This window comes from Mustela nigripes, chromosome 1 (assembly GCF_022355385.1).
Source record: "Mustela nigripes isolate SB6536 chromosome 1, MUSNIG.SB6536, whole genome shotgun sequence".
In the NCBI taxonomy this organism is placed as follows: domain Eukaryota; kingdom Metazoa; phylum Chordata; class Mammalia; order Carnivora; family Mustelidae; genus Mustela; species Mustela nigripes.
The window spans coordinates 225,149,738-225,175,745 of record NC_081557.1 but is presented as its reverse complement, the minus strand read 5'-3'; the positions used below and the strand labels follow the sequence as shown (position 1 = coordinate 225,175,745).

General features: G+C 34.1%; 1 long non-coding RNA gene across 3 annotated transcripts in view; it reads left to right on the top strand.

Moving 5' to 3' along the window:
- The window catches only part of LOC132015336 (uncharacterized), a 123,224-nt gene that overhangs the window by 87,057 nt on the left and 10,159 nt on the right, over nucleotides 1-26,008 (top strand). For 2 of the 3 annotated variants that reach the window (XR_009403629.1, XR_009403624.1), the window contains one exon: nucleotides 11,172-11,617. The exons of the other annotated variant lie outside the window; for it this stretch is intronic. This is a non-coding gene — a long non-coding RNA (uncharacterized LOC132015336). Of the gene's footprint in view, nucleotides 1-11,171; nucleotides 11,618-26,008 lie in introns of those variants that run through there. 3 annotated transcript variants of the gene reach the window in all.

Here is a 26,008-nt window from a genome sequence, read left to right as displayed (position 1 = left end):
GGTTGTCTTATGTTTGTGCTTATTGTGTGTGTGTGTGCATGTAGAGGGATGAGACGTTGGAAAGAACTGATTATGGAATATTTATCCTCAGAGAGCACTGGCTACTTTCCATTTAAAAAGTGTTATGACTTTTTTTTTTTTAAAGATTTTATTTATTTATTTGACAGACAGAGATCACAGGTAGGCAGAGGGGCAGGCAGAGAGAGAGGAGGAAGCAGATTCCCCGCTGAGCAGAGAGCCCGATGCGGGGCTCGATCCCAGGACCCTGAGATCATGACCTGAGCCAAAGGCAGTGGCTTAACCCACTGAGCCACCCAGGTGCCCCGACTTTTTTTTTTTTTTTAAGTGTTATGACTTTGATGTTAATATCAAGCAATACCTTTACCAAGGTAGCACTTGATTGCAGGATACAATATAGCATTTTTGTGCAGTTTTAAGAAAACTTTTATATGTTAATTTAAAAATAAGAAAATAATTAAAAAAGAGTACTTTTAATCTCCCAGGAGCATACATTTATCTACTTAACTCCAACCAAACTAAACTTTTGGGTTTCACCTTCACTAGATGTGTAAATGTAAACACACTGTATCTCAGTATCTTCATTAGTAAAGTATAGTAAAGTGAGTATAGTAAGAGTAACACTCTTTTAAGACTTTTGTGAGTTCTTAATTTGACAAATCATGCAAAATAAAAAAAAATAAACAACCTAGCACTTTGGATAGTCCTCACAAAAAATGCTTAGTAAACATAACCTACTTATCACTATTGTCATCATGATCATCATTTTAATCATCATTAATTTAATTAGAAGTTTATCTAATGCAATAAGGCCAAGTACAAACTTTAGAATCCACCACTCTATTTTTTAAAATTTAATTTTATTTTTTCAGTGTCCCAAAATTCATTGTTTATGCACCACAGCCAGTGTTCCATGCAATACGTGCCCTCCTTAATACCCACCACCAGGTTCACCCAACCCCCACTCCCCTCCCCTACAAAACCCTCACTTTGTTTCTGAGTCCACAGTCTCTCATGGTTGTCTCCCCTTCTGATTTACTCCAACTCACTTCTCCCAAATCATAGTTCAGTCAATAAATATCTGGTAACTACAGATAGGTAGTTAATTAAGTTATTTGTATCTCACTTTTCTCATCTACAACATGGGAATAATAATATCAAATTATATTTTTGTTTAAGTATTAAATTAAGATGATAGACATAAAATTCTAGAATAATACTAGAAACAGAACAAATACTCCAAATGTAAACTACTATTTACATTTATAATAATCGAATTTGGTTTTTATCAATATTATACCAGAAGTGGTGACTTCTTGAAACAACTATGAGACTGGATTCATAAGTTATGATTTTTGTCTGTGTTTGTGTTTTTTTGTGAGAAGGCATCTAAATATTTCTGTAATTTATAGATTTATTTGCTGACTTACACATTATATACAAAATATATAAAAAATATAAGTCCCCCATACAATATATAGGGGTCTTGCAAAGAAATAAAATCATCACAACAATTATATACTTTCATTAATTAGAGCATTTTAATCAGTTACTTTTCTGTTAAAACTTTGGTAATTTGAGCCACCTGGGTGGCTCAGTCAGTTACCCCTCTGCCTTCAGCTTAGATCATGATCTCAGGGTCCTGGGATCAAGCCGGGAATAGGCTCCCTGCTTAGCAAGGAGTCTGCTTCTCCCTCCCTCTACTCCTCCCCACAGCTCATGTGCGTGCTCTCTCTCTCTCTCAAATAAATAAATAAAAATAAAATAAAAATTTGATACTTGAGCTTAATTCTTTTATTCAATATTTGTTGGTTTAAAATGAGTGTGAGACACAGAGCTATGGCAAGAACTATAATTTCCCTATTTCTCACTGAGTTTATATTCCAACAAAATAATCAAATATTAAAACCATTTTAAAGTATGTATTTTGGTAGTTAGTTCTAATTTTCCAGGGAAGTTGATTAGTTAAAAAAAAGAAAAAGTCCAAGAATACAATTCAGGCTAAAACTGTGAAAGCCATCTAGAATATCTTTAGACTTTCTCATCCTAATTATCCCCTTGAGCCAATCACTTACAAAGCTATTCCACAATATACTTTCCAATTCTGTCTTCACAACATTCATCTTTTATTGAGTGTCCTTCCCTAGTCTTCAGTAAAGAATCTTATTGTAATTGTTTACATGTCTCCTTCTCTCTGGGTCATATTTTCTATGGGAGCAGTGGCCCATGGAATTAGTTTCATGGAATTACCAATTGTGCATGGACTTCAAGAAAATAAATGGTTTCACTAAATGAAATTACAGAAATATGATTCATCCATGACTTAGGGCTCAAAATGTAATGATAATTTCTCCTGTTGAAAGACTAAGTTCTACGTGGGAAATAAAACTTGGGGCACTTTCACAAAATGAAGTCACATTCTCTGCTTCTAAAAAAAAAGAAAATATCATTGGTTATTCATTGAGTTATTAGCTCAATATTTGCATGTAGGATGATTACCTGATCTATACTCTTCACTTCTTTTGATAAATAAAGTGTGTTGCTGTATTGGCAAATTTTATTTCTCTAGTCCAAGGGACAGACATTTAATATGGAGAAAGCATCCATGGATGTTTGAAGAGCCAGCATGTTATTTCAAATACTTTCAGAATAGAAAAAAAAGAAAAGAAAAAGAAAAAAAGAATATTTCTTTAAGGTAACATTATTTTCTCTAAACCTTGGTGTGGAAATAGCTTGACCCACATTATTAAAAGGGTTTATTGATTTTTCCCAGAGAAGCTGCCTGACTAAAAATTTCATTCACAGTTTAAAGCACAGGAGTTTATTTCACTTGCAACATGATGCCTGCGAGAGTTTTAAAGACTCTTCCCAAAGGTTGCAGCAGAAAGCATGAAACCAAAACAAATATCCCGATATTTTCTAAATGTTATCCATCATTCCCACTATTCGTTATGAGCTCTACTCTGACTCTTTCTCTCAACTTTATTTTTCAACCACCCTAAAAATGACAAGAATAAATATTATATTGTAATAGTAATAATAAAATAAAACAAAAATTATACTCTGCTGTTTTCATGAGGTAGAGTATGTTTAGTTTTCTGGTTGTATCACTTTTGATATTTTTAATGGCATTTTTTTTAAATTTTACAAAATGCACAACCAAACCAGAAGGCCATATTAATAGTATATCATTTGTCATCTACTTAATGATTGCATTGCTTGAATCAGAAAAAAAGTAAAATAAATTAATAGAAGTACTAAAGGATTACACATTTCACTCAACACATATAAACTGCTTATAACTACTTTATCAAGATGACAAAATACAGCTCATATCAAGTGTTCTGAATGGAATGAACTGAACCACTCTTAAGTCTATAAATGCCTCTATTTCCTTTTCCTTTAGAATTTATTATTATTTTTACTTAGCCCTAATCCTAGTACTTCTAAATTTGAACAACCATAAAACCAATCCATGTAACCTATATCAGTTCTTGAATCTTCTTTGCAATATTTCTGCCAACAGACTGATGATAAACTACATTCCAAGTGAGTATATTTTCTCTTTTGTTTATCTGAATCAAAATGTATATCATAGAGTCAAAACCTAAGTCTCCTTAATTTTTTTCTGGTAGCTGAATTCATTTGTCTCTATTTTGTTTTATTTATTCATTAAATATACAACTGCTAATTACTAAGATCTGGGATCCTATTGGTGAGAAAGACAGACTAGGTTCCTGTTCCCCTGGAGATGTGAGTCTAGTGAAAAGGGATTTTTCAAATAAATCACAAAAGCATGAGAAATTATGATTGTGATAAATGCTATGAAGAAATAATTTAGATGTGAGGAGTTTTAGGAGTTGAAGAGAAGTTGACATAGTGAATGAGAAAAGTCATTGCAAAGAAACAGCCTTTATGAAGTTCCTTGTGTGAGAGGTGACAGTAAATAGATTTGAGAGATGTTTGTAAGATAAAAGTAAGCCTGTGTAGGGGTCATGAGGAGGAATCAAAGGTAACTTCAAGTTTCTATTTGGTGGAACAGAATGGAAGTACTGGTAACATTGCATGAATAGTAAATACTGAACAATTGTAAAGAACAATAATAAAGATAAAATTAGAAGTCAATGCAATATGAAATTTAAAAAGCACATGGGGAACATGGGTGACCCAGTGGGTTAAGCATGCAACTCTTGGTTTCCTCTCAGATCATGATCTCAGGGATGGAATCCCATTTCTGGCTCTGCCCTCAGTGTAGAGTCAGCTTGGAATTCTTCCTTCTCCCTCCACCCCTCCTCATAGGTGCTCATGCATATGTGTGTCTTTTTTCTCCTCAAAAGTAAATAAATAAATCTACAAACAAACAAATAAAAAGTACAGGAAGGATTAACCAAGGCAAAGTTGATTTTTTTTTTTCCAGCTGGACCAAAAACAATGGACAAACCTCTGGAAACACTGACCAAGGGGGAAATAAAAATTCACAAATCAGTTGCATTTGACTGAGAAGGAAATCATAGCTACAGTTTAGTAGACATCATAAGGATAATAGAAGAATGCTATCAATAACATATGGCAGTAAATATTATAAATTACATAAAATAAAAATAGTTAAAAAGAAAATCAAACTTGCTAGCATTTAATCTGACTTACGATAATAATATTGCTATTTGTATCCAACATATTGAAGTCATATTTTAACATATTTCTGCAAGGGAAACAAGACCTGGCTGTAAGGAATATTTCTGCCAGATTTTCAAGATAGGTATCAATTTGATCTTTTTTCAGAAAAAGAATGAACACTCTGCTTCTCATTTTATGAAGTTAATATATAACCTCTATTACCAATATTGGACAAAAAAAGTGTGAGAAATCACAATTATATGCCTCTTTGATTCATGAATATAGATGCATACACCCTACATAAATCCAATAAAACTTGAAATAATACAGATTAGAAAACAAGGCAATTGGTAAATTCCATCCTCCAGGGTAAACTCCCTTCCTTTGTGAACAAAAGAAGATTAAATTTGAGGTGTCTGGATGGCTCACTTAGGTGTCTGACTTCAGCTCAAGTCATGATCTCAGCGTCCTGGGATTGAACCCCACTTTGAGCCTGTGTGAAGCCCTATATAGGACTCTGAACACAGTGGAAAGTTTGTTTCTCCCTCTTCCTCTGCCCTTCTCTTCCCACATGCTCCCTCTCCTTCTCTTACCCAAATAAATAAATAAAATCTGAAAAAAAATTAATGAAAGTTAAAACTGTATCTTAGCAAAGAAGAAGAAAATGCAAAGGAAAATGGCTTACTGAACAAATAGCACACAATCCTACTTTGAGGATTTTCTATGGGGTAGAAATCATTTCCAGGAATATATGGATCAGGCCTTTCTGTTCATAGAGTTTTCCCAAGTCAAGACTTTGAATTAGGCCAATAATAGCTTTAACAAGCCAGGCCATTTTGGAAATGTTAGGTATTATCCTGGAAATTCAAGAGTTTGTTATTTTTCTTTTTTCTTTTTTTTTTTTTTTTTAGTAATTACCAATATTTTTATTTTGCTTATTGTGTTTCACATTTTAACTACACAATTTATGACTTTATAAACATATATATTTTATCCCCAGGGGTACAGGTCTGTGAATCACCAGGTTTACACACTTCACAGCACTCACCAAAACACATACCCTCCCCAATGTCCATAATCCCACCCCCTTCTCCCAAACCCCCTCCCCCCAGCAACCCTGTTTGTTTTGTGAGATTAAGAGTCACTTATGGTTTGTCTCCCTCCCAATCCCATCTTCTTTCATTTATTCTTCTCGTACCCACTTAAGCCCCCATGTTGCATCACCACTTCCTCATATCAGGGAGATCATATGATAGTTGTCTTTCTCCGCTTGACTTATTTCGCTAAGCATGATACACTCTAGTTCCATCCATGTTGTCGCAAATGGCAAGATTTCATTTCTTTTGATGGCTGCATAGTATTCCATTGTGTATATATACCACATCTTCTTGATCCATTCATCTGTTGATGGACATCTAGGTTCTTTCTATAGTTTGGCTATTGTGGACATTGCTGCTATAAACATTCGAGTACACATGCCCCTTTGGATCACTACGTTTGTATCTTTAGGGTAAATACCCAATAGTGCAATTGCTGGGTCATAGGGCAGTTCTAATTTCAACATTTTGAGGAACCTCCATGCTGTTTTCCAGAGAGGTTGCACCAGCTTGCATTCCCACCAACAGTGTAGGAGGGTTCCCCTTTCTCCGCATCCTCGCCAGCATCTGTCATTTCCTGACTTGTTGATTTTAGCCATTCTGACTGGTGTGAGGTGATATCGCATTGTGGTTTTGATTTGTATTTCCCTGATGCCGAGTGATATGGAGCACTTTTTCATGTGTCTGTTGGCCATATGGATGTCTTCTTTGCAGAAATGTCTGTTCATGTCCTCTGCCCATTTCTTGATTGGATTATTTGTTCTTTGGGTGTTGAGTTTGCTAAGTTCTTTATAGATTCTGGACACTAGTCCTTTATCTGATATGTCGTTTGCAAATATCTTCTCCCATTCTGTCAGTTGTCTTTTGATTTTGTTAACGGTTTCCTTTGCTGTGCAAAAGCTTTTGATCTTGATGAAATCCCAATACTCTCAATAGATGCTGAAAAAGCATTTGACAAAGTACAGCATCCCTTCCTGATCAAAACTCTTCAAAGTGTAGGGATAGAGGGCACATACCTCAATATCATCAAAGCCATCTATGAAAAACCCACCGCAAATATCATTCTCAATGGAGAAAAACTGAAAGCTTTTCCATTAAGGTCAGGAACACGGCAGGGATGTACATTATCACCACTGCTATTCAACATAGTACTAGAGGTCCTAGCCTCAGCAATCAGACAACAAAAGGAAATTAAAGACATCCAAATCGGCAAAGAAGAAGTCAAATTATCACTCTTCGCAGATGATATGATACTATATGTGGAAAACCCAAAAGACTCCACTCCAAAACTGCTAGAACTTATACAGGAATTCAGTAAAGTGTCAGGATATAAAATCAATGCACAAAAATCAGTTGCATTTCTCTACACCAACAGCAAGACAGAAGAAAGGGAAATTAAGGAGTCAATCCCATTTACAATTGCACCCAAAACCATAAGATACCTAGGAATAAACCTAACCAAAGAGACACAGAATCTATACTCAGAAAACTATAAAGTACTCATGAAAGAAATTGAGGAAGACACAAAGAAATGGAAAAATGTTCCATGCTCCTGGATTGGAAGAATAAATATTGTGAAAATGTCTATGCTACCTAAAGCAATCTACACATTTAATGCAATTCCTATCAAAGTACCATCCATCTTTTTCAAAGAAATGGAACAAATAATTCTAAAATTTATATGGAACCAGAAAAGACCTCGAATAGCTAAAGGGATATTGAAAAAGAAAGCCAACGTTGGTGGCATCACAATCCCGGACTTCAAGCTCTATTACAAAGCTGTCATCATCAAGACAGCATGGTACTGGCTAAAAACAGACCCATAGATCAATGGAACAGAATAGAGAGCCCAGAAATAGACTCTCAACTCTATGGTCAACTAATCTTCGACAAAGCAGGAAAGAATGTCCAATGGAAAAAAGACAGCCTTTTCAATAAATGGTGCTGGGAAAATTGGACAGCCACATGAAGAAAAATGAAATTGGACCATTTCCTTACACCACACACGAAAATAGACTCAAAATGGATGAAGGACGTCAATGTGCGAAAGGAATCCATCAAAATCCTTGAGGAGAACACAGGCAGCAACCTCTTCGACCTCAGCCGCAGCAACATCTTCCTAGGAACAACGCAAAAGGCAAGGGAAGCAAGAGTTTGTCATTTTTCAATGTCAGAAATTACATACATGCACACACATACACACACACTTAAACCTGAGAATAAAACAACTATCATGAGGTACCAGTGGATTTGGGACTGCATTGAAATGATGCAGGAAGATCCCTTTGTGATCCTATTATCATATATTTTCTTAATTTCATTATATTAGCAAGTTGAATTTTGCTATGTAGTTTTAAAAATTCAAAATTCAACACTTACCATGCTGGGATTCTCTCTTATATGCGAAGATGTATAAATATTGTATTTTTAAATATCATTAAGTCCTTTATGAGATTGAAGGAGGAAATATGATCATATCAATAGATACAAAAATGTTTTCATAGAGTTTAGTAAGTATTCATAATTAGGAGAAACAAACAGTATTAGTGATCTAGGAACTCTGGAATGTAAGTTTCATGAAGACAGAGAATTTGCCTTTATTGATGGATTTCAGGCACCTAGAACAGTTTCTCACACATAGAAGACAATCAATAAGTCAACCTTTATTGAAAACATAAAATAAACTTTTAAATTTGATGAATAGTACCTATACAACTTAAAATATTATTTGACAACAACTTAAGTAGGTTAACACTAAAAGCGTTTCTTTAAAACAGAGAATAATTTCCTTTGTCTCCACTTATATTTGGTTTTGCACTGAAGGCTTTACATGTTCCAATAAAAAACCAAAATTAATTAAATACATAGGAAATTGAAAGAGGAAAATAAAACTGTCATTACTTGTCATCAGTGATTTTCTACAGGGAAACACAAATAGATATGTGACCAATTTATTACACATAACTGAGAATATTAGAAGGCTCACTGGATATGACTTAAAAAGCCAATTTTATTTCTTAATTTGAGCAGCAAATATATGAACAACTGGTTAGATGATATAACTTACAATAGGAATAAAGCTATATTTTATTTGACAACACATTTAGCATGTACAAATATTATTCATGATGAATAATGAAAACTGTAATAAAGGGCATTAGAGAAGACCTCAGAAAATGGAGAGATATCCCATGTTCAGAAGGCCTCATGTTATATAGTGTCACTTCCCCCAGCTAATCATAGAATACTCTAAGTGATCAATAAAATATCTCCAATAAATATCCCCAAATGTATATTTGTGACATTTCACAAAGTGCCATACACTTTATTTTTTAAAAAGGATACAACTAAGATAGCTTGAAAGAAGACCAAGAAAGCAGAGATACACTACCAAATTATCAGGTTGACTCTTAAGTAACATAGCATGGGGTTGGCATAAGGATAGAATAATTGACAGAGGGAAGGGAAATAGGTCTACACATATGTAGAAATCCAATAGATGATAAGTGATACGTGTATCATCAGGAAAAGAACAACTATTTAATGAAGAGAGTTTTAACCAATAGTTATTCAGAGGGGAAGGGAATGGAATTAAAGCCTGTTATTAGACATTGTAAATAGATTTTTCATATGTTGTTGGAGAGTTTCTGAGTTTCCTGTTGTGTTCCATTGGTCTATATATTCGCTGCTCTTATACACTTTCCTTTCCTTTTCTTTGTTTGTTTCTTTCTTTTGTTCTTACACTCTTATTTGGAATGTTTTTATGCTTTGATATCATGTCTTAACCCTTATTCAAATTCCTTGGCTTCTTTTCCTCATTTTGATACTCTGGTCAGTCTGCAATAGTGAAAAAAAAAAAAAATGAAATAAAATAACTTTCAAGACGGTGTGTTTCTCTAGCATAGCATTAAATTCTTAATTTTCAATTCTTCAATTTTCAATTCTTATGAAGCATGCAAGAAGTAACATAACAAAAGAGTAATAAGCTGAAATTCATTAATTCAGGGGTTCTGAGAGTCTATGAACCACATGAAATTGGGTGAACATTCTTTCACATGACTGCATTTTTTTCAGGGAGACACAATATATTTTTAGTGTACATTTGACCTATTTACTTGGATGTTATTTTGCTCATTCTGCATTAGAATATTTTAAGGCAGACACCCTTTTTTCTGGGTCTTCAACTGCTGTCACATTACTTTTTTTAAAGAAAATTCACCATTTTTATTCACTCTCATGTAAAACAGCTCCTCAGAAGGTTTATTGTCCCTGCTTCCAAATATAAAGACGGAAATGGTGACCTCAATGAGAGGGTGAACATGTCTTTGCTTAGGTTCATTTGTGTCTTTAACCTTTGGCTTCTTGGCTGTATATTCAATCTTAATTCCTCGTGAGATTATTTGCATTTGCCTTACTAAGTGATTCCTGTTAAAATCAGTAATATACATCATTAAAAAGGGAAATACATATGTTAATAACTCTTCAGTTACCTAATGATTTTTACACAGGAAATAAGACCAATAAAGCAAATAATGAATATTCTCCAGTGATGCCTTTATTGCAGTTTATAAAGTTATAGCTCTGACTCCATGTTTCACAAGAAAAATAGATTTCAACAAAATCATCATAAAATAACTATTTTTGTGGCATGCTCATGGAAGCATAGAATTTTTGTAGAGATTCATAGATCTTTCAAATCGTATGGAATGAGAGTATATACTATAAACAGCTGACATTAATTAATAAAAGTTTGTGAACTTTGAAAAATTCACAATTTCATAAATTTCTAAGATCAGTAGGTCTTTCTACAGTCAGTGGATTTCCATAATGTGTCTAAGAGGCAAACAGAGTTATTTTTTTTTCCTCTGTTAACCATTTAAAAATAAACATGATAAACTTTTGAATGTTGTTTTCACAAAATATTAGATGTTTGTGTCCAGGTCGCTTTAGACAGATGTCAGCTATAGAGTCCATAAAATTATCCGAGAGTTGGCAAGTAATTTCATATGATGTGACATTCTCATTATATTTGAGAGTTAAACAGCTCAATCAATTGGCAACCCTGAAGACAGTAACCCCTATAAAGACCAATTAGTGAGCTATCTGCCAAATTATACATCTTGATGAAAAAGGAAATCCTTGATGATATTTTTCAGACCTTATATCTTAAAATAGGACCCAAACTATGCCATCTTTTTGGTATGGTGACTTAACCCAAAGCAAATCTATACATGGGAAAATGTTCAAGGTCTATCCAAAAGATTGTGAAACACCAGATGCCGAGGCAATCTTGGATACTTACAACATAGATAGCTTTACCAAAGTAGAAAGATAAGTCTTTTATTTGGAATTGTGTAATAGCGCATAAGCCATTATTGCTCATCTCACCTTTTAAGTTTGTAACAAGTAAAATACATCTTATTATTTTTTTTTTCCTAGGTTTTGAAGGTGCACAGATGTGAAAAAATCTAAAGCTCTGGGCTCTGGTACAACTTTCACTTGAATTAAAGACCACCAAGGGCAGTCTTTACAGGAGTGAGATGTGGAAAAATTCTATCTATGAGTAAACAGAAGTATATCAATGACTCTGTCATACACTCATAAATTAAGAAGCTATTCAAACAGAAATTATCTCAGAATCATTCATTATGGTTGTTCATTTTAAAGGGGAAAAAAGTTTTACCCTCTTTCCTCTCTGTACCCTCTTCTCCCCTTTAGATAATTACATTCAAATATGTTGCATTGAGACCTCCAGGACCACACACTCTGCTTTATCTTTTCACATACTTTGTGACATTTCACCCATGATAGGGAATTATTTCCTGAGCTTGCTGGCCCACACTGCAGATTTGGTCTTGCCAGCCATCATAATCTAATAAACTAATTTTTTGTAGCCAATTATATATAGATGGCAGATAGATGTTAGATAGATAGATAAATAGATGGATGTAGTTATATACAGTTCTGTTTCTCTGAACAACCATGACTAATAGAAACTTTCTTAATTGTGGCGTAAAATAAAATGTTCTTACATTTGCCATTATCTGGCAACATTTGAACTAGTCAGTAATCTTGAATTAGACAATTAAAACTTTACCATCATTCTGTCTTTGACAATGCCATCTCAGAAAATTTATTCCAACTATTATGCTGGATTTTCACTGTTCAATTTATTAACATTATGCATTTATCTGAATATTATTTTTTTCTCTACAGTAGCCCCCCTACCACCTCTACTATTCCAGAAGAGATATGTTCCAAGGCTCCCAGTAGATATCTAAGATCATAGATATTACTGAACCCTACATATACTATATTTTCTCTATATATACAGAACTATGACGAAGATTAACTTATAATTAGGTACAGGAAGAAATTAATAATAGCTAATAATAAAATAGAATAATAACTATATTTTAATAAAAGTTATGTGAATGTAGTCTCTCTCTCTCTCAAAATGTCTTAATGTACTATACCACCCTTCTTGAGGTGATGTGAGATGATAAAATGCCCATGTGAAGTGAGGTGATGGATGCAGGCACTGTGGCATAGCAATAGGGCTACTACGGACCTTCTGATGATACTTCAGAAGGAAGATCATTTACTTCCAGACCACAGTTGATCATGGGTAACTGAAATCACAGAAAATGAAGCTGCAGATCAGGGAGACTGCTAAAATATGTGGGAATTAATTGTTAATGTCAGGTAATTCACAGACATTGGTAAAACAATAACAGTAATGGATTGAAAGTATGGAAGTTTTCACAGTTAACATAAAATGAAGCCAGTTTATTGTGATTGTCCTTCACATTTTAATCTCTCAGTTTTTTCATCTATCAATAACATTTTATGTTCTTATAGGAGATTAAACCCACTGTTAGGCACTGGTCATATTTAAAGAATTTTTGTAAGACTCAATTTACAGAAAAGAGCTAAGGGAAGCTGTTGTTTGACATATAGTTGCTTAAAAAGAAGAAATATAATTTGATTTCAAGTAGATGTTGGAACAGTATGGGGCTTGCCAATAATGAAGTAAAATCATGTCATTCTACACTTAAGTTATTGAAAGTCTTGTCTTCTCTTCTGCAGATTTTTAACAACCCATTTATTGTCATACACAATTTTGTCTGCCTAAAAAGGTCAGTAACATTCTGAGAATGGTCATACTTTGAAAATACCAACCATACTCAGTCTAACTTCCAACAAATACTTCCTGGACAAAAATGGAGTCAGAAACTTAAGAAATATTTGTTGAATATAACAATGGAAGTTACAGTTTTGAACTTATAAGGCCATACATTAAGACATGTTGCTCCTCCCCTGCTCACTCCTTAACTCACATTATGATAAATATATGTCACCATAAATTCTGTAAGTGAAATACTAGACTCATAAATAATAGGTTACAGAGAAAATTAAAATATATATGTATATGTTAGTATGGTAAAATAAAAATACTATAAGTGGATATTAACAAGAAGAAAACATAGGTAGATATACAATCTCATGATATGGAAATAATTATTAACCAGAGGAAGTTAAAATAAGAGAAAGAAAAAATGAGAAAATTTGAGTATGCATACGTTACAAGTTATATATATCTTGAAATTATAAATAGTTTAACAGTCAAATCGTAAACTAGAAAATAATATGATATCTGTGTAACTTAGAAAATTAATACCTCAATAATTAAGAAAAATAAGCAACAAACAAATTACCACTTGGAGCAACTCCACCCATGAAAATAATATCAACAACTCTAAATGGTTAATAAATGCATTAAAATATTCAACATAACTTATAATTAGAGAAATGCAAATGGGTACTCTAATGTGCTGCTTATGGGAATACAAATGTATGGAAACTTTCTAGAGGGCAACTTGGCAACATTTATCCTAATCATTAAAATACCCATACTCTTTGACCCAATTATTCCATTTTAGGAATACATCCTAAGGAAATAATCAGAGAAGTGAGCAATGAATTATGCATAAGAATGTTTATTGCAGCATTATTTATGGTAGCAAAATTCGGAGACTAGGCCCACTGTCTAATATTAGAGGAATAATTTAGTAAATAACTACAAAATATGAAAACCCAGTAATACAACACAATATTATTCATTCCTCACAAGTTTTTACATACTAAAAATGGTATAAAATTCATGAAAATAAAATATGTAATAGAAACTATTAAATGCATATCTTAACTTTCTATGTATATATATACATAGACATATATGCACACATATTTTTGGAAAAATACACTAAAATTTAACATTTTAATGAACATGTGCTGTGATTTTGGATGATGCCTTTCTCTTTGTTCATTTCTGCATTTTATACAGATTATGAATTAAAATTATATTAATTCTATTAGGAAAAACAATACATGTTAAAAAATGTCTCTTTGCTTTCACTTTCTGAATATGTTAAGCAAAAATAATTATCATCCTAAGACTAGTGAAAAACAAGTATGATATTAATACAGTACAAAGTGGAATGAACTATTTTTTATTGTTATTGTATTGAAGAAAGTACAAATCACAAACTGATTACTCACTTATGGATAATTACAGAAGCTAATGATTTTAGAAACATAGATGAAATTGCCAGTACAATTGTAATAAGATCAGCAAACTGAGTTTGGAAATTTATCTCATCATGTAATAATAAGATGGTCATGATTTTAATAACATACCTATATATATATAAAGTGACATTTATATCCTATATTGAGTTATACATTTAAAAATTACAGTGTTTAAGTTTCCAAAAAAATCATCAGTATCTATTTTATATATTTATATTATATATTGTATAATTGAAAAAAGATATATAAAAAGTTTGAATTCTCTAATAGTGATACATTAACACCATATATTTTTAAGTTAATTAAAAATTAATAACTTGAGAATTTAAACACATATTTTGAAATAATTATTGCTTCAAAGGTAAAATTTTTAGTAAAATAAAATACAAGATTTAAAAGTTTAGTATGACAAAGAGAACACTCTTACTCATATCAGTGCCAGTCAGAAAGCACATCTTTGAAAAAAAAAGACTTATGGGTCAATTAATTGTATTTTTTTAATTTTTTAACTTTTAAAAAATTTTTATTTATTTGACAGACAGAGATCACAAGTAGACAGAGAGGCAGGCAGACAGAGAGGAAGGGAAGTAGGCTCCTTGCTGAGCAGAGAGCCAGATGGTGGTTTGATCCCAGGACCCTGGGACCATGACCTGAGCCAAAGGCAGAGAGTTTTAACCCACTGAGCTACCGAGGCACCCCAATTAATTGTATTTTTTTAATTGAACTTTTTCTCAGAATAAGGACTTCAAAATATACATATGCAATGTTCAGTATGTATTGGACTTTTTTTTAGAGTCAACAAGTAAGAAGGACTATAGTACTATAAACGAAGAGGTAGAGACTTGAAAGGTGTAGTGATAACTGGAACAAGACACATGCGCAGAGATTAGTGCAAAAGGCTCTAAGGTGAGAATGGATTGGTGTGTTTTAGGAAACACATAGAGGCAAATATGAGTAAAGCCTCATGAAGAAGGGAAACAATGGAAAGATAGTTCAGAAAACTATCAAGCAGCTAGATAACTTGGGATCTTATATTTGAGAGCTTTGGCTTTTGTCTGAGATGGAAAACTATAGAAGTTATTTAGTTACTAGGCATAATTAAATTTCAGAAGACTGACTCTGTTGGGTGGACTACATAGATTGCATAATGATCATCTATGTTTAGGCTATTATAATTTGGGCAAATATGCTTGCTGGGACCAAGGTGTTACTTGTAGAAGAGCTGAAAATAGAGCGGTCTATTTCAAAGGTAAACTCAATGGGCTTAACTGATGGTCCCAGTAGTCAAATTGACTCCCAAAGAAGGATAGGTTATCTCAGTTGTGGATCGTATAAAGTGTAAACTTACAATGATAAAGTGTATGACTTCTCATGATGAGTACTGAGTAATGTATAGAATTGTTGAATCACTATATTATACACCTGAAACTAAACTAACATGGTCTGTTAACAATACTGGAAATTTAAAGAATAGTAAATTGTATGAGGATAAAATGATAAAGTACATCTGGATTTGCCTGGAGCTACGGTATATTAAGATGGAAAGGACTGTGGGTGAAATAGATTCAAAATGAAACAAATATTTTGTTATCTCTAATCTTAAGAGGTGGGCTGTAAGTCTTCTTCCTTTGGGTTTGGGCAAATCTCTGTGACTGGACTGAATGTTAAAGTGTGATGGAAGTGGTGTTTGGAAATTCTCAGCCGAGATAATAATATAACTCCCACTTGAGACTTTTGGGACACTTATCTTGGAGTTGCCAGTCATCATGTAAGATGTCCAACTACATAGACACCTCTTGAATGTAAGGAAGTCATATAGAGAGAACATATGGAAAGAGAGAAACCAAAAAGCCCATAGATGGCAACTACTCCAATTAGGTGCCACAAATATATGAAAGAAGAAGCCATCAAATGTCTCCTTCTCAAACACTATCTTTCTGAAACCACATGAAAGTTTTTAAGTGAAAATATCCAGCTGAGATTAGTCAACTAACAAAGTCATGGGGGAAAAATATAAATAAATAAATGTTATTTTAAGACTTTAAGTGTTGGCACAACTTGTTAGATAGAAATAGAGAACCAGAGCAGTGGGAGAAACAGGGTTAGAAGAAAATTTAAAAATTTACTTTTCACATGTTAAATACCAGATAGTCACTAATCATCTGAGTAAAAATGTTTAGTAGACTGACAACCTTGGAATTCACAGATATTTAGATTTTATCACTAGCCCATGAAGGCATTTATGTTTAAGGCCCATAGGGCAACTGTTGAATTATTATGACAGTAAATATGCCCTCTTGTTCTTATTTGATGTGAGAGTTTCTACTTTTTCATTGTTAGGAATGACGTCTGCTATGAATTTCTGATAGGTAAGCTGTATTTATGAGGTTTCTTCCTCTCCTCATTGACTAAGGTTTTTTTTTTTTTTTTACATTGTGAATGAATGTTAATATTTATTAATACTTTTTTCTGTATCTAGTGATAGGATCATATAGTTTTATTCACATGCTGAGTTATCTGTTGTCTATGAAGTATCACTAGTGTGCCATTCTATGATCTCTTCTGCTTCACAAAGGAGAAACTAGAAAGTATTAAGTTCCAGTATCTTCTTCACCTAGCTTTCACTAAGTTAAAAGCTGATGATGATTTCATAGGACATCTGGATGCCACAAGAGGAGAGACCATTATTCTGAGTAGGTATTTGTGGACAGACACATGCTAGTATGGTGAACAACTTTCAGATGAGATTCTTGAGTGTTACTTAATGCATCCTAAGTTAAATAAAAGAGCTTCTTAACAGTTCTTTAGATTTGCTGTAGTAGATCATCAGTAACTTGGTGAAAATCGCCTGATCCAATAGTATTGCCTGCGATTTGGGGTGGAGCATTCTCTGACCTTAAGTGCATAAGTCCTTCCAAAACTGTAAAAGCTTCCAATTTCCAATATTAGAACATTTTTAATTTGGAAAGGAGAAAGTCTTCTGTCTTCTATACAGAGTGCTAACTGATACACTGATGGACTTTTTTACAGCTAAACCATGTTTACATGGCTGAGATAAATCCTACTTTGTAACTGTAATAGAATCTTCACCAATTATTTCATTATCATTCTTCCCCTTTTGGACACCTGGATTAATTGCACTTCTGGGTGCTCTGATTATGCGGGGCCATAGAACTCATTCTAGTCAACACATTTGAGCAGATGGGAAGTGTCACTTGCAGGCCAAGCATTAAATTGCTGGCACAAGACCTCAGCTTGTTTTTCCTTCTGTTCCTACCATTAACAATGGTGGTGACTTTTCTCTCCATCTGAGATATGAAATAAGGATACAGAGCACAGCCTGTAGCAGGTTTACCATGGATATAAGATGACATCATAAATCAATAAACATATGTTGTTTTGCTAGCCATAACCATTGATGATAGGTTATTACTTCAGCACAATCAAGGTCATTCTGACTGGTACAGTAATTGATACCAGGATCAGGTTACTGATCTCGTGCAAATACTAAAATATTTGGTATCAGTTTAAAGAACAGGAGGGAGACAGGAATGAAACTGTATCAGAACCCGGAAAGATGTTGATGCAAATCCTATATTGGTGAAATATTTGGTAAAACTGTCACCTTAATGAACTTACATTTTGAGGGAAGATGTTCCAGAACAGAATGTTGAAAGTATTTGACATTCATTGTAGGCTGTATGTGGGAAGTATTATTAGAAAGTGAGCCCAGAAAAGAATTAGTTGTTTTGAAGCAAGCAACAAAAAAGTATAGTTCATGAATTTAGGAATCTTTTGGGTTGGAAAGACAAATGTTTCTTTATCCAAAACAATAAAGATAAAATGAAATAGGTCTTTCACGTCAAAAGCAAATTCTAATTGGTCTTTGAGCAAAGATTAAGTACAGAGTAGTGATTTTACAACTATTAGCAAAACCCTTTAATGAACTTGATATCCATTAGATACTCCTGGTTAGACAAAACAGCTCAGAAAAGGCAGAGTAAGAATGCAACTGCTCTCCAACATAAGTGGTCCTAGTTACTTATGATTTGGTTAAGAGAAAACAGAAGCCTGAAGGTAAGGAAACATAGAAAAATATCAAGTCTAAGAATCTCTGGAAAACAACTGTAGATATGGATGTCTGCACATCAAGTTGACAGGAATCAATGGGAACTGATAGGAATCAAATACACAGAAACCAACTATACTACTAAAGAAATCAAAACTAAAGGCATAAAATTTTGTGAGAGTTGAGGGTTTAAAACAGCATGCTGCGTACAACTGAGAATTACCCTAGGTCTCCCAAATGTGGCCTTTATCAGATATTCTCTAAGTACAATAATGCATATAGACAACTTCCCAGAAGATGAAGCAATAGGTTCAGGAGATCAATGGAATGGGTGCTTCTCTCAGAGAGGAAAATTGAGATGTAATCAAGCCTGCTTGTCTTTCTCCCTCTGCCTACTGCTCTGCCTGCTTGTGTTCTCTCTTTTTCTCTCTCTCTCTCTCCCCATCTCTGTCAAAAAACAAAACAAAACAAAACAAACAAACAAACAAACAAAAACAAAAAAAAAAAGCACTAAAAAACCCCATGAAGTCTGTTTTCAGGGCTTTCTTCCACTAACTACTGGCTGAGTCAGCTTGGGCAAATGCTTTCATTTCATTATCATTGACAAGTAACCTATACTACATATAGTTATTGTATGAAATTAAAATAAACTACTAAATACCATGGATATGCCAAGCAACTTGCTACATTCTCTGCTACCACGCTGTTAATGATCTCATAGAGAAGACAAACGATAGGCACATATATACTATCATGGAGTGTGATAGTGCTACTGAAGTACCCGCTAAAGAACTAATCCAGTCTTTAACAGGAAATGGAGGCTGTCTAAAGAGAAGGGCACTAAGCTGAGATGCAGCGAATGAGTACAAGTAATGCGAGCGAGGATATGGGTGTGTGTGTGTGTGTGTGTGTGTGTGTTGTAGGAGAGAAAAAGAACAAGTGAAAGAGGGACCTATGTGAAGAGTTAATTCAAAAGAGAAAACAAAATAGGAATGCTTTGCAAGTAGAAATGTGACATTAAGGAATGCCTGGGTGGCTCGGTAATTTAAGAGTCACACTCGATTTCAGCTCAGGTCATGATCTCAGAATCGTGAGACTGAGTTCCACATTGGGCTCCATGATCAGCAGAGTCTGCTTGTGACTCTTTTTCTCTCTCTCCTTCTGTCCCTCCATTACTAGCACTCTCTCTCTCACTATCAAAAATTTAAAAAAAAAAAAAAGAAAGAAATGTGACTTTAACATTTCTGTGGATATTATTAAAATTATTGGTATCAACAACAGAGACAGCAAGAGTTAGGAATTAGTAGCAAGATCGAGGAGGATTTGTACGTCTTCTATTCCTTTTTCCCTCTTGGATAATAATAGATGGAAAGCATCCCAAAATACAGTCCTTCTTCATAATTTGTTCTTGTTTAATCCACAACTCAGTTTCTATGTTTACCAAATTGTCACAATATGTCACCCAATCAAAAAAGATGAGTTTTAGGGCGACTAGGTGGTTCAGTGGATTAAGCCTCTGCCTTCAGCTCAGGTCATGATTTCAGGGTCCTGGGATAGAGCCCCGCATCGAGCTCTCTGCTCAGAAGGGAGCCTGCTTCCTCCTCTCTCTCTCTCTCTCTGCCTACCTCTCTACCTACTTGTGATCTCTCTGTCAAATAAATAAATAAAATCTTTAAAAAAAAAAAAAGATGAGCTTTTTTAGTTGTTCAAGTTGGAATGAGTAACTCTTGGAAAACAAAACAAATGACTTGCAAAGAGTTCCACCAACAATTGAAGCATGTTGTGTTTGTGTGTTCACAGACACGTGTTTGCGTGCACGTGTGTTTATATTTCTCTCTTATCCTAAGAGAGAATCTATAACTTGGAAATTATGTAGTTGAACATATTTTTTACATTCTAATTCCCTGGAAGTTTCTCATTGGAGAAGTTCAAATCTACAGACACATACATTGCACCAAACATTAAACTGTCATATAATTTCTTATTTCTGTCATCACAGATGCTACTGTAAAACCAGAGACATCAATGGCAAAAGATGTCATACTTTTTATAAATTTTAGAGTAGCATTCATTTTGTGCTTATGGTGCTTTAAATATAAAGCATATAAGAAATTATCTTGTGCAATAGCACATAATGAAATAAGAAAATGTCACATGTGGAGCATTTTATTATCATTGGTACTATAATATAGATTAATATGTGTCACATTAAAATTTAAAATTCCAGAAATAAAGTATATCAAGTGGAATATTGTTTTGATAAACTACTGATTAAAAATGTTCTTCAAAATGACACATTTTAAAAGCAAAACTACTTTGAGAAACTTAAATTATACATCTGCAGCCTGTACAGAGTATATCTGAGTTTTTAAAAAGTACCTAACCCTGAACTTTAATTTGCTTCATTTCACCTTTGTTTTTATGCATAGGATATTAAAACCAATTGCAGAACCATTCTCTACCTCTCTCTCTTCACCACTTTTCTACTCTTTCTAAGCAAATCAAACCCTTATGTATTATAACTTCTAAATGCAGAGGGTAGAGGGTAGTAGAATCACTAAAATGTGGAGGTAGTCAGCATGAGTTTTAGGCACTTAGAATGTTTTGAACAGGGTATTACTGAACCATCATGAGCAGGTACACCTGTTCTATTTTCAGCTCTTGTATAAAATCCCTCATGCTCCTCCTCAGTATCCTGTCTGACATTTCAGTCACTGTGATTAGAACCTCAATGCTTCTAGACTTCTCAAAATGTGTTTCTTATAGCACCTCCATCAAAATCATTTGAGATGCTTTTTACAAATTCAAATTACAAGGACCCATCCTAGCTTTACTGAGTCAAAATCTCTGGTGATTGGATAAAAGAATCTGCTATTTAATAAGCTCCCTCGATGATTATTATGCATGCAAAAGTTTGGGGGAAATGCTGTTCTGGAGGTACGCAGTCATATTCCATTCTGCTTCATCTCTTCCTTCCTCTCAATCCACCCTTTGAATACATGTCCCAGGATATAATCTACTGTGTGTGCAAGTGTTATTTAATTAGTAAGAAAATTTTAATTTTGAAGAATCTACATGCTGGTGAATTTGTAAGGAGGTAGGCGTGGTATAGAGCAGTGTTTCATTTCTAATTTTAGTTATTTTAATTAAAGGCTTTGAATTGTTTAAATGAAAATAAGAGATATTTAGAGGCCAATGATGTATAGTGACTGAAACATAAACAAACAAACAAACAAATAAATAAATAAATAAAATGGAATTAATAGACAAAACCTTTTCAAGATCTCTGTGCTCGTTTTGCTAAGTTTGCCCTAGGACAGTAATTTCCCCCAGGCTGCTCAGGCAGTACTCATCAGAGTTATTTAGCTTCTAGTATGTATGTGGCTTCAAGGCCAGAGTTCATTGTTCCATGGCATGTTATCACCAATCTTCTGTAGTGAGTATACATACTCTATTCAATATGAATGGTACAAAATAGGTGTGGAGGTGTTTTGCTTCTAGTATGACAGCATGAAGAGTTCCCTGGAAACATTCCACACCAAAACAAGCACAACTAATGAAAGTTATTTCAAAAACTCATTTAAAGACTGGGATTTGTGCTAATAGCTTACAGTAAAGGAATAATGTATTCAAGAAAGTCTAAAGCATGGTAAGAATACCATGAGTTTTTGGCATTTGACCAATGATCTATTTCTACCTTTTCTCCATCTAATTCAACTTGAATTAAATCTACTCTAGAATGATATAGACAAGAAAACTGAAATTCATCTCCCCTCAGCTCACAATCAAGGGTTATATTCTCTCACCAGGAGATGGAAATCATCAGCCTTTCTCATCCTTTCAAACTCTGAATGGAACAAACTGACTTTCTGAGTACAGAAGTCAGAGGTCCCCTTCCTATACCAACCCCCTTTCCCTCCGGCACACACATCAGATTGGAGTCTCTACCATAGTCATGGCAGGTTGAGAATACCTGATCCCTCACCCCTGCTCTCTCCTAGGATACATGTTCCATACTAAATGAGACAAGCCCAGAAACACAGAGGCTACCACCCAGCTCAGTGCCCATAAAAGTGACTTAGAGATTTTTTTCAGGGGGAGAGGCAGTCCATAACAAGAGAGATCTCAATTTCTCTTGGCCAAGGCAGGAGAAGAGTGATCATTGCAATGGGCCCAGAGCATTTTTCATAGCAAAGGTCTATTCTACAGAGGAAAACATTTTGCAAGAGCCTTATCCAAATATAGGAAATAACTTCCTCCAACCCAACATCCTTCTGTCTTATCTAGGGAAGGGACATAGTAATAAGGGGTGTGAATATCAAGGACATACATTTAGAATGATGGAATCTGGTATGAATAGAGGGGGCATGGAAAAAAAAGCTACAGTGTCAGTGAAAGACTTGCAAAAGTAACAACCCTTAGACACAGGCCCACTAATGTTTGAGATTTCATAAAACTATTTATAGAATGCTCTGTCTCCCATGCATTATCACTATACCAGCAAAGTTCCAGGATGTTGTGAGTTTTAGCGGAAAGAGCTACAACACAGTTCATTTCCGTAAGAAGCAGGTAGTGATGTGGAGCGACAACAGAAGAATTTGAAGCCTCTTACACATATAGCTCTGGCAAACATTAAATATCCCTGTTCACAGTCAAAGAAACATTAATCCTCACACTTAAAGGTTTATTTACCTCAGTTCCTATTACCTAATACAACGTCTGCCTTTTATCAAAAAATTTTAAGACGTGACAAAAGGGAAAGGAAAAAACAGTCTGAAGAAAAATAGCAATCATCAAATGAGATATTTTAAAATGTAATAATCACACAGAAATTTTAAAACAACTAGGATTGAAATGTTAAGTGATCAAATATTAAAAGTAACCACCATACAATAGCAGATGGGCAATGTACACAGAAAGAAGGAAACTGTAAGAAAAATTAAAAGGAAATGCTAGATATATATATTTTAAAAGATTTTATTTATTCATTTGACAGACAGAGATCACAAGTAGGCAGAGAGGCAGGCAGAGAGAGAGAAGGAAGCAGGCTCCCTGCTGAGCAGAGAGCCCCATGCAGAGCTCGATCCCAGAACCTGGGATCATGACCTGAGCTGAAGGCAGAGGCTTTAACCTACTGAGCCACCCAGGCACACCAAATGCTAGAGGTATTAAGAAAACATAATATAATATATATAAAATATAAATATATATAATATATTAAAAATATATAATATATAAACTATATATAATATAATATATATAAAACATAATATATATATAATATATATATTTTTAAGAAAAACAAAACTGAAGGGTGCCTGGGTGGCTCAGTGGGTTAAAGCCTCTGCCTTCGGCTCAGGTCATGATCCCAGGGTCCTGGGATCGAGCCCCACATCAGGCTCTCTGCTCATCAGGAAGCCTGCTTCTCCCTCTCTCTCTCTGCCTGTCTCTCTGCCTATTTGTGATCTCTGTCTGTCAAATAAACAAATAAAATCTTTAAAAAAAAAAAAAACTGAAAAGAGATGAAGACTGCCTTTGATTATTGGACTGAACATGGTTGAGGGAAGAATTAGTAAGCTCTAAGGTCAATAGAATATTCTAAACCAAAAAAACCAAAAAACAAAAGGAAAAGATAAAAGAAAAAAAAATCCAAGAACTATGGGACAATTTCAAAAGTTTTAGCATACATCATTGGAATACCAGACAAAGGCAAAATTGAGGACAGAGCAGAAGAAATATTTGAAATGATAGTGACTGAGAATATACTTAAACTAATGACAGATACCAAACCATGGATCAAGGAAACTTAGATAATGCCAACAAAAACAAATGCCCCAAGCAACAACAAAATGAACTAGACATATCCTATTCAAACTGAAGATGACCAAAGACAGAGAAAAAATCAGGAAACAAGCCAGGGTGTCAAGACATCTTACTTATAAGGGAACAAGGATAAAAATTATATCAGAGTCCTTATCAAAAACCATGAAAATCGAGTGTAGTGCAGTATTTAGAGTGATGAAAGAATACCACCAAACTAGAAATCTGTATCCAATAAAATTAACTTCCAAATGTAAAGGAGAAATAATGACTTCTTTAGATGAAGAACAGCTAAAGAAATTAATCACTGGAAAATCTGTTCTGCAAGAAATGTTAAAAGCAATTCATCAGGAAGAAGGAAAGTGATCCAGGTCACAAATTTGGATTTGGGAAAAAAAAAAAAAAATCAGAGAAGGAACCAAAGGAAACCACAATATGTCAGCTCAAAATATGCCTTTTTGACATAAAAGTTATTTTGAGCTCAAGACAATTAAGAAGCAACAAACATAAGAAAAGTTGTCTCTACCCTTCCCTTTTCTGCCTAAAGGCAGGATATGAAATCTCCTTTTACTGGAGATACCCTCTTAAGTGCCTAGAGGTGCTACCAGAGGAATCTGCAAACATCTTGCTCCATTAGTTTCCTGCCTTATGGTTACTTTCCCATAATTTTCTGTCCTTGGAAGCCTAAAACTGTCCTTTCTCTTCAAACTTATTGTCTTTTGTTGAGGATTCTATATAAACCAAATTCCAAGTCACTACTTTGAGTTAGATTAATTACAAATGTATATTGAAAACTCCAGAGCACTTACTAATTTTATTTTTCAAAACATAATTTCTGGTAGAGGAAATAAATTAGAATCACATAAAATCTTCATTTAAATCTGGAGGAGGGAAAAAGAACTTAAACAAAACAAAAACCACAAAGAATAGCTCTATTTTTAATGTCCTGAGGAACCTCTATATGTTTTCCAGAGTGGTTATACCAGCTTGCATTCTCACCAACGGTGTAAGAGGGTTACCCTTTCTCCACATCCTAGCCAGCATTTATTGTTCCCTGTCTTGTTGATTTTAGCCATTCTGACTGGTGTAAGGCAGAAATCAGAGAAGGAGACAAACCATATGAGACTCCTGACTCCAGAAAACAAATTGAAGATTGTGGGGAGCAGAATGGAGTACATGAGGGAGGGGCCTTAAGGAGGGCACATGATGTGATGAGCACTGGGTATTATACTCAACTGGGGAATCATTGAACATTATATCAAAAACGAATGATATAGCATACCTTGGCTGATTGAATTTATATTAAAAAAAAAGAACAGAGTAAGTGCAATGAATAGAAAATAAAATAAACATTGATATTAATCCAACTATATCAACAATCATTACAATTGTGAATGTCTGCATCTATCAAAAGGCAGATATTGTTAGAATGGATAAAAAGAAAAGGTCCAAACTATACATTGTCTACAAGAAACCCACTTTAATTATAAAGATTCAGATGGGCTAAATGGAATGGAAAGTAAAAGAATGCACAATGCATTTAATAAAAAGGAAGCTGGTGTAACTATTAATTTCAGACAAAGCAAACCTTAGAATAAGGACGATTATCAGAGGTAGTGAGTGCTGCTACAAAATGTTAAAGGAGCAGAAGAAAAGAAATAATAAAAATCAGAGCAGAAATCAGCAAAATTGAAATATATTGAAGTTGAATAAAATCTAAAGTTGGTTCTTTAAAAAGATCAATGAAGCTTATAAGTATCTAGTAACCAGGCTAACCCAGAATTTAAAAAATATA